This window comes from Rhea americana, unplaced genomic scaffold (assembly GCF_003343005.1).
Source record: "Rhea americana isolate MKP2758 unplaced genomic scaffold, rheAme1 scaffold_102, whole genome shotgun sequence".
NCBI classification, from domain to species: Eukaryota; Metazoa; Chordata; class Aves; order Rheiformes; family Rheidae; genus Rhea; species Rhea americana.
The window spans coordinates 1,080,541-1,090,587 of NW_028185062.1; the positions used below are offsets into that span (position 1 = coordinate 1,080,541).

The 10,047-nt window shown below is 37.0% G+C and overlaps 1 protein-coding gene across 2 annotated transcripts in view; it reads left to right on the forward strand.

Annotated features, from left to right (window-relative positions):
* Positions 1-34: 34 nt before the first annotated feature.
* Positions 35-10,047, forward strand: part of AMBRA1 (autophagy and beclin 1 regulator 1) — a 132,949-nt gene continuing 122,936 nt past the window's right edge. Inside the window, exons 1-2 of one of the 2 annotated variants that reach the window (XM_085306247.1) lie at positions 743-838; positions 2,328-2,480. The gene's annotated coding sequence lies outside the window, so the exon portion shown is untranslated. Of the gene's footprint in view, positions 164-742; positions 839-2,327; positions 2,481-10,047 lie in introns of those variants that run through there. The other variant, XM_085306264.1, reaches the window with a different exon arrangement.

The following is a 10,047-nucleotide window of genomic DNA, read 5'->3' on the forward strand; positions in this document are numbered from 1 at the left end:
AAAGCGGCTGTTGTCCTCGGGAGTCTGCGCCCCGCGCAGCTGCTGCCAGTCGGGCACTTCCTAAAACCTGACTTCGGCGCCGGGCTTGGGCGCTCTGTGGGTTTGTTTTTCCTCCGTCGCCACCTGCTCTTGCCCTACTCCCGTCCTTGTTTTTGTTAAAAAGGTCGGTGTTTTAGTGTCCCTGTAATCCGGGGAATGATAGCTTATGTTTTGAGCGGTTGCTGTATTGAAATAGCAATACCCCCCCCTTTCCCTTTTTCTTACCACTCAAAATATGAAATAGATGCGCTCTCTTGTATCTCTTCTTTTGTTTTTTTTAAATTGCTGAATACTTGCTTCTGTAAGTAATATTTTTACATGAAATCCGTTCACATACATGCCTCTAACATTATGATATTTTGTTACCTCTTTTCTTGTGGGGGAGCATGCCTGGTTGGCTCATTAGCATTTTGTTTTGTTTTTTCCTAGAGTAGTCCTTAAGGCAACACCTACATTTCTATAGTTTTCGTTTAGTTTTTCTAGGTTATTTTTAATCTTACCAGTAACATGCTTTCTGTTTTCATTGGAAAGTGCTCAGCGTAATTCTTGCACTAAAAAGTATTTCTGCTTCAAGAGTGAAGAGAGAGATGTTTTAGAGTATCAATCGTATTTTTTTCCAATAAGTTCTTTTATATTATCTCTCTGTTGTGAGAGACAGATTCAAGAACCAAGAATAACCTTCATTTAGGTGGAAGTTTGTCCTCAGGAAGATCAGTTTTATGAATATAGAGAGGATACTAGCTGCATATCTAGGTTCAGGAAGAGTGCTTCATGCTGCTTCATTTCTCCTTCATATGAGGTATTCACAGATCTTTATTTAAGACTCTAATGTCTGTCTGTCTGTGTCTCCCTCTTTTTTTTTTTTGTCTATATTTGTCCTTGTTTACTGCTCCACCCAATTTGGTGTCCTTTGCAAATGTCATCTGGCTTCTTAGCCTTTGCCACTCCCATCCGCTTTCAAATTGCTAATGAGAATGTTAAAATGGGTCCTAAAAACGACCTTCTGGTAATGTGCATTTACTGCCAATCCATTACAGTACTGTTTACTTTTGTTGCTGGGCTAGTTTTCAGAATGTGGGATGGGGTTAAATCTGAGCAAATCTGAATGCTGTGTGAGTGAGGTTCAGGAACGGTGCCTAAAGTTCTCTGCTGAAGTGAAAACCTCCATTCATACTCTGTAACAGTACTGCAGTGCAAGTTCTATTATTTGAAACTCCAATATACCTTGCTCAGTAGTACTACAGACCGTAATTAGTGTTGCTATGGTTAAGTGTTTTTTTTTTTGAGTTGGTACTTTTGTGTTTAGGTGGTAACAAATGGGTATCTATCCATCTTGCGCTTGTCTGTTGATTTGTGACGATATAGATGTTAATGAGTGTAACAATCCGTTAGCACTCTATTCCCCCCCCCTCCCAATACTTGGGGTAGAAAATATACTTGAATCCAGATATCTGGACTTGCCTTTTCAGATTTAGCTATCAGCTAGGAACTGACATTTTGTCCGGAGTGTTTACTCTGCTGACAACTTTTCTTTTGCTCTTCTGAGTCATAACTGACCCTCTGGATTCTTATTTGATTGTTTCCTGCTTTTCCATTTTCTGCACAGCATTTCTAACTTTTACATAAATAGAACAACTTGTTGTAAAACATGCAAGCAGTGATATTCTCTACTGGTATTCCTCTATCATAAATAGGGATTTAAATACTTGCTCCTTTCCTGTGTTACAGTTTTTATGAAACTTCTGCAAAATAACTTTAGTATCTTTAATGCAATGGTTAGCAAGCTAACTGAATTCAAGGTTCTTACAAAGTTATTACTGATACTGTTAATACAGTTAATGCTAATTAATACTGTCAATATGAATGACATTAAGATCATTTTCTTCCCTGCTCCCTCCTCTCTCCCGTTAAGGTTGTGTTGTTGGAGACCTGATAAAGGAGGGTAGTGTGTATTAATAGTTACTTTGTCCATGAACTAATGTAATAAGGAAAGTAATAGAATTGAAATAGTAATGAGATGGGGAAAGAAGAATCGTTTACGGATTTCAAAACAGATAACAAGGAGTGCGATGGAAGAGACTAAATATTAGAAGTATTTTAATGCAAAGTAATTAAAATGTCTATATAGTAGTTTCTAAATGAAAGACATATTAATTGGGTTGCTTAAAGCATGAGGAGATGTAATTGTCTGCTTGGCATTTAATGTTTATTGTTAAGAACCTTGACTATAATTGTTACCTAGTAACAACTATCTGTTGTCTCCAATTTTTGTGAACTGTTTGTTGAAGGCTCATAGGAAGATGAGGTACCAGGCCTGAGCATGGAGAGGGTCGTCTTAATCTTTGTGCTAGCACACCTCCACTTCTAAATCTTCTCAAGGAATCGTTCAGTGAGGTCTTTTGGGCTGTCCTGAGAAAGCGATTCCTGCCGCCCTGCTCCTGGTACGTAGCACTAGTTCTCCACCTTTTGCAGTGTAGAATTGCTGAGAGGGGCTCTGACCCACGGTGCTTTTTTTGATGCATTTCTTTTCTCATTGTATTTCTCTCATACCTTTGATCGCCAGCCAAGAAGGGTCTAAAGAACTGGCTGTGTTTCTGTGTTGAAAGTCTAGATCTTCTTTTTTTTTCTCCCCATATCATCTTTAGTTTTGATACACCTGTGCATAAAGATAGATCAATTATTTCCATGTGAACAGGGAATCATGTGAACTGTGTTTTWAAATTATGTTCTTGCTTACGGTTGTGTTTTCTTCTTTACATAGCTAATGAGCACATGCCTTAAAAGTAGCCTTGGTGCTGAAAAATACTTCTTTTTCATCCTGTGGATATTCCTTTGCTACAGTATAGGTACTCCCAAATTTCTCTTCCATGTGTAATGTCAATATGTGGCACGTAGCTGTTGCTCTTGAAATTAAGGAACCTTGATGTGACTTTTACTGTATATATTGGGAGTTTGAATTTGAAATTTCTTTACTACTTTATCTAAAAGGAGGGCATTTTTCTTAGGGTTAATCTTCATTCCCCCTGTCCCCGTCTCCCCTTTCTGTTCCTCATTTCCCACTGTGTGGCCTACTTAGTGAAAGATGCCACTGGCTGCGTATAGAATTCAGAAGCAAACTCTTAAACCTCTGGATCTTAGTTCTGCTGCTTGACGTATTTTACAGCATTTTGAAATTGCTGTTATTCTTATCTTTGCCTATGGAGTGAGACTAAAATCTTCTCAAGATTTCATAAAATTTGTGCAGAAATGGTAATATAGTCCTGGAAGTGCTGCATATTATCATTGGTAAATGAAGCTGTCAAGGTCCATATGCAGCTGATCACTTACATTTTTTTTCTTATGATTTCCCTTGTCATTTTTTCCATTAGTTTTCTGACCTTTAGAAGTTGATATCTGTAACTTTCTCTTCCACTTCCTCATAATTTTGCTGTAAATAACCTCTTGTCTAAAAACTTCTCTTGAAAGTTTTGTAGCTTATTTAAACCAATCTGGGAAGAAAAATTAAGATTCTAATGGCAGTAAACTTTTTCTTGCAGTCATATAGTAGTTTGAATTGACAAGGTATTATTGATATCTGTGTAATTTAATCAAATTTCCTGACCTGTTTATAGTTTCAATTTAAAATGTGACACTGAGTTTTGTAATCATGAAGCAATGATACAAGTTATTTCTGTTTCAAAGTTCTGTTCTGATTGTGGAAATGTTCTGAGCTGGAGGTACAACTTAGAGTAGTGTATTTAATACATCTGCAAAAGATGTGCTTTGACATTATGTTCCAAATCTCCCTGGCCTTAATCAATGGAAAACTTCAACTTACAGAATAATAGTTTGGGGAAGATCTGAAAACTTGAGCAGGATCATAAAACAGAATTGCCTTAATGGTAATAATTTGGGACTCTTTTACATAATTGCATAAAAAACTTGTGTTTTTTTCTTGTGTGGTATGCCTTGCATGTATATGTGTGTATATACGTATGAGTGTGTGTATATACAATACTAATTTTTTATATTTGTGTGTGTATATATATGACAGAAAAGAACAAAATTTTTTCTAGAATTCTAGTTTTGCCTCTCTCATTGTTTTGATTGATTATGCTTAAGATAAGCTTGTTATGCCTCTATGAACTATATCTGTGGGTTAGCCTTGTTTAAAATTCCAGTGCACTTACTGAAAATATCTTAATAAATACATAATTATAACTTTATCTTGCAGCAGTATCTAAATGTTCCTCGAAATTGTCTCTTCTAGAACCTGTCTTTTAAACCCGGGAAAATGTAGAACCTCTTTGAACTGTTATAAAGCTCACATAAAAGTACTACAAATGGAGTTAAGGAATGGCAGATAGTATTTTTAAGAGGAAGACTTAAATATGTAGCTGATCAGGTACACTTTCAGAAACTCTATGGCTTAGTACTGAGCATAGTATCTCCCTCTCTTCTAAAACTTGTCTTGGGTTTAGGTTGGTGGAACTACTCTGAGTCACATCACCCTTTTTTACAGATTTTTGTTGTTGTTACTGCATTGTTCAAATTCCAGTGCTGCATACTTCGATTACTTACCAAACTAGGACTCTTTCACTTGTGCTATTTGTTCAGCTGAGTTGATTCAGTGAAGAGAGGGCAAATCTTTTTTTTGTTGTTTTTGATTTGCTTTGTTTTTAAATAAGCTTTTTAAATTTTGCTCTGTCTTGCAAGTAGAAACATGGAAAGCTTTAGAGGGAATAGTGTGACACTTGGCAGGAATTGAATCAATATTTTTAATAAAACTCCTGCTAGAATTCAGTCTGTGCATTAAGAAGATATCAGTGTCGTCATTGCCACATTGCAGGTGGGTCTGCAATGGATTTATACCTCAAACTGAGATATAAGCAAGGAAGTAATCTGGAAAGTCATTGGACAGAGATGTGTTATTGCATACACCCATCTATTCTTTCTTGGAGAGCTTTTGTCTGTGGTTTCCAGAAAGCAGGATCTTGCTACTTTTGCGGATGAAACTTTTTTTTTCCCCATTTAAAAAAAAAGGAAGGGCTGCATTAGTCTGTAGCCATACTGTTTTTGTCCTTTGCTCTAGTGAGCCTGTTGAAGATATAGAGGTTTCAGTAAGGCAATCTAGCTCAGAGTTAAGCTGTGTAGTATGTAAGGGAAAACAGTGATGGAAAACACTTTGAGGAAATAGCATGTCTTGTGACTACACCTTACATTAGGATCCTTGATAATGAAGGTAAAGCATTTGGCCTCTACTGCTATGTGTACTGTTTTCTGGCCTGTCTGAGCATCTTGTGATCATGTTGGAGAATCCACCCATATGTACATTAGTGGGATTGCTAAGTTATGGTCAATATTTAATAAATACAATCAAAAAAGACTCCTGAAAATTTGTGTTCCATACAGCCCAGTAGAAGTTGATTTGCCTTTTCTGAATCAGTAGTTTTTGTCTAAAATATTTGCAAATTCAGATGGATCTTATTACTGCCAATTTAAGGTGATTACTGTTTTAAAAATGACTTTCTGATATTTGGGTAAAGCCTGAGATGGTGCAGTTTGAGGTTTAATTTAGAATAAATGAAATAGCGTGCTTTGTTGTTAGTGATTGGGCACTTTGCTTAACGACAGGCATTTTGAAAATAGAAGATACTTGCTTACCAGATAGTTCAGAGTGTTAATAATCTGATTCTCCTCATTGCTAGAGACAAGATTTACTCGTATTTTTACAAATCCGTGGCACACTTCAACTGTTGGTAAAAGCTTCCCCTGCCCCTGTTTACACAATGACCAACAACCTATGGGGATCACATCAATTTTACAGTCAACCTTATTTTGGAAATCTTAAAATTCGACAAAAGAGCTTTGGAACAGAAACTAATACCACATGGCTCTTTCCTCTCTAGGSTTTTCTGGAGAAGCTTGAATGTACGTTCTCTCTGTGTATCCCAGATTGCAAAGCCAGACAGCTTTTCCATTTCACTTAATGTTGCCTCTTTCTTCATCAGTCTCTTGAGACTTCTTTGGGCAGCAAAATTGTCTGAAGTTATGGACATTTCTATCTTTTGGATAGAACTACTTTTATAAATAGCATTTACTGACTGCATTTTTTTTTCCCTGGTGGAGCTGTTCCCACCCTTTCTGTATGCACACATTGGGAAAGGCTTTCAGTGCTTGGCTCGGCATGCAACCAAGAAGTCCTTAGGAGTGGTAAGAGATTTTTAGTCTGAGAGCTGAAGGCCACACGAAATAAGTTTTTTCCCCAATGGAGAATTCGATAATATGAGATGGTACTTGGCTGACAGGAAGATCTGAAATTCTTTTTTACCAAAGCCATCTGTGCTTCCAGAGCAGTGGTACGAGATTCCTCCAAAATTAGTAATGCCAAGGATGATGAGGGGAGGGGGAAAGGAGAAGGGGGAAACGTCCATGATCTCTATGAAGTGCTGAAGTTTCTAATTGGTACATTAAGCCACCGTGTAATGCATAAAATGTCTTGGCATCCTTTTCATAAGGTAGTTTGAATGAATGTCTTTCATTCCCATTCTCTCTTAACGTTTTTTGGTGTTTTCTTGGGATCCTATACCACTGTTAAGTATCATTGATTTGCTACTTCATTTGGCTTTCTAGACATCCAGAATCTGTAAAAGTGACAGTTATAATTGAGCTTATATTGCTCCGAGGCTGGGAAACCTTAAGGCTTCTTCAAGGACAGCTGGCACAGAGCAAATAAGAAGGCTTGGGGCTGGGCTGTGTAATGCTCTTTCCAAAATTGTAAACAGGCTAGCATGCTGTCCTGAAATGCCCGAAGGGAAAAAATTGTTAAGGAAACAAAGCTACCAACTGTAGAAATATTTTTGACTTCCCAATTTCAGAATTTCTTTGGTGTCCAGGGCTACATCCAGGGCATCAGTTAATCTTATAGTTATTGGGCACCACTTTTGGTCAGCTTGACTTAAAAACCAAAAACTAGAACTATACTAATCCTGGTGCAGTTTCTTGTTGTGATGATTAGCTGCTTATCGCTCCTGATAGCTTGGATATTTTTAATACTAGCAAATGCTGCTACTGAGTCAGTCTACCACTGATCTGGACAGGTTTGATCCAGTGACTTGCAAGCTTCCTTTGTGCTGAGGCCAGAGTAGCATTTTCAAGTGCACTAAGCTTCCTTTAAACTTTGTTAGTCAGATGGCTACTATATAGCTATAAATATCATTTGTACTTCAGTGTCTTATCTGCTAATGGTTTCTAATAAGCCATTACATCATATTCTGCTTCTTACATTTGAGCAAAATATTTGGATTTGATGGCTATCTTTAGTTGATTACAGAAGGAATTGGCTCCTTTATTTAAAAAATAAAAAAGTAACTGAATAGATGATTTGATATCTATTAATAAGGTTAAAGGCTTCTTTCTAAAGTGAGCGGAGTTGATGCCTGTAGCTACAACAGCAAAGGACAAGAAAATTAGAGCCTTCAAATGGAGAAGTAGATGCAATCTTGAAGTGCTGCTGCATGTGTCACCCACTAGTGGAGAGCTACTGTAATCAGGCTTTCATTAAGCCAAGAGAGAGGAGTCAGCTTTTCCCATATGAAGTATGAATTAAACTTGGCTCCTAAAGGAGTCCAGGGTGGCTCTAAAGTGCCAGCCCCATTCAAAAAGGATGCATTGCCTTTTGGTGAGGTCCTGGCTTTTAAAAATGTTGTTAGCAGGGTCCTATCTAGGCTTTAGCTTTGTTTTGTTTCAGATTGGGTGAACAGGTGAGTTGGTTTAAAACAGCTGAAAAGTGAGTTTCGAAGCGAATACCATCAAGTTTGAACATGATCATATATGAAGTATTTGTTATATCCAGATTAGTTCAACAGGTTAGTATAAACCTGTAAAGGTTTAGATGCATTGGCTTAAAATAGGCTTTTGATTTTATTTTGTGGAGCTGACTTGGTCTTTCCACAAGATGAATACATGAGGTTCACCAACTGCAGTCACGGGTATGATTTCCTTGTTTTACAATATGTGAACTTATGGTATAAATAAACATCAAGATGCCTTTGTTAAATGTCTTGTTTTTCTTGTTGCTATTGTATTTCAGGTAATCCTAATACTTCTGGTGGGACTGAAACTTCCCAAGTTGTTAGAGCTTTTTTTTTTTTTTTTTTTTTTTTTTTTTGAGTGATTGGGTTATCCTGCTTGTGAACTGATCAGTTCATCTTAAACTATTTGGGTGGGTTGTCCTGTATGCTACTTGAAAGGCTATTCCAAACCTTGATGTTTTTGTAATCTCTTCTTGACTTCCAGCTTATTCCAACTGGAAGTCTGGTCTTTCATTTGTGTCTGATTTACACACTTATTCTTTGTTTGACATATTACTTGCACACTGAATGCACCCATAAAGAACACTTGACTGCTGTCATCTTAATTTTACTAGATGAAACTAGAGTTAGTTTCCTCCCTTAAAATAGGTGCTGTGTTGCCTGTATAGTTCTGAGCTGTCCTTCCTGTCCACACTTCTTCCAGTTTGAATACATGCATTTTTTTTAACATGGGTGACTGGTGATGTTTGCAGATTCCAGATGAGTCTTTACTAGGGTTTAAGGAAAACTGATCTTGGTTTAGTGATTCCTTTTGGCTCTTTCTGCTTTAGTTATCCTTGTATTAGTATTTTTGGCTCTGGACTTTTTTCATTTGTACAGTTACTTCTAAGAACTTCATTGCAACATGACATCATATAGGTTGTGTTGCATTCCAGTAAGACTTTTATTCTGTAGAATAATTCCTACCTAAAGTTTGACTGACTTGCACAGAAATTCTTGAAAGAAGACTTATTTTACACTGAAGAGTTTAGGTTCTGTAAAAGAGTCAATCTCCATGTTGCTCACACTAAGCATTAGGGAATTTCCAGTTAGCTTAGACTTTTTTTTTGTGGTGAATTTCTTTAGTAAGAGAGATGTATTTACTTGTTCATCACTTCAGCATCCTTTCATTTTGCTTTTATAAAATGTAAACTGGTCTACTTTATTAGAACTCATTTTCTTGGCTTATCTCTTCAGACAGCTCTTCCCTTAAGCAGCAGTTGTCTTAAATCATCAGTTCAGAAGGTATTTTGAGGGGAGAGTGGGAGGAAAGAAAGGTTTGCTCATGACTGTTCTGTGTTCTATCATCTAATCTTGTGTACGTGGACCTCTTTCTCTTGTGTGCGTGTTTCTGCTTTTTCAGTTGTCACTTCCTTCTGTATTGAATACTGATAGTTTTGTTCAATATAACGAATCAAGGAAGATTTGTCTTTAGATCTTTACATTCTAAAGGGATGACAGAGTAATGTGTGTCCTGCTGGGATCAAAAGATAGTAGCACTGTAGCCATGTTCCCTGTTTTGTGTGTTCCAGGGAGCTACTCATTTCTGGAGAGCTTTTGATAATGAACCCCAGTCTGAAACTGTCCAAAAGCTATGCAGCTTGGTTCCTATGAGTGCTGCTATATGGAGTTCTTTCAAAGAACTAACCTTTTTGTAGAAAATAGCTAGTAATAAACTTCTTCCTTAACAGCTTGAAGTATTCTAAAAACATGAGTCTTTGTCATTGTGTATTATTTATATGAACTGTTGGTCTAAGAACAAGATAGATGGGAAGATGATGTGCAGGGTGGCTAAATGAATTGTCTAGCAGCACAAACAGTGGAGTTGTCAAACATACCACTACAGTTCTTAGTGAAAAGCTTCTTATTTTGATGTGTAGCTGCTTCCATACATTGTAAGTTATTGTGATGGACTTGGAAGTAATTTGAACTTAAGGTGTACCAATCATCTGACCTTGCAGTGGTAATAAGTACTTTTATTGAAATCTGCATAATTCCTCAGACACTCCTCTCTTTTTGTATTGTAAAGTTCTTAACACTGTTCCCTTACCTATCAGTCACTCTTCCTAGCTACTGTTATTCAAACCTTTAAGGTATTAAGGCTGTTTCTTCTTAAATCTTTCTTTATTATATATGATTAGAGATAGAAGGAAGAGGAAGGGTCACAAGTCTTTTT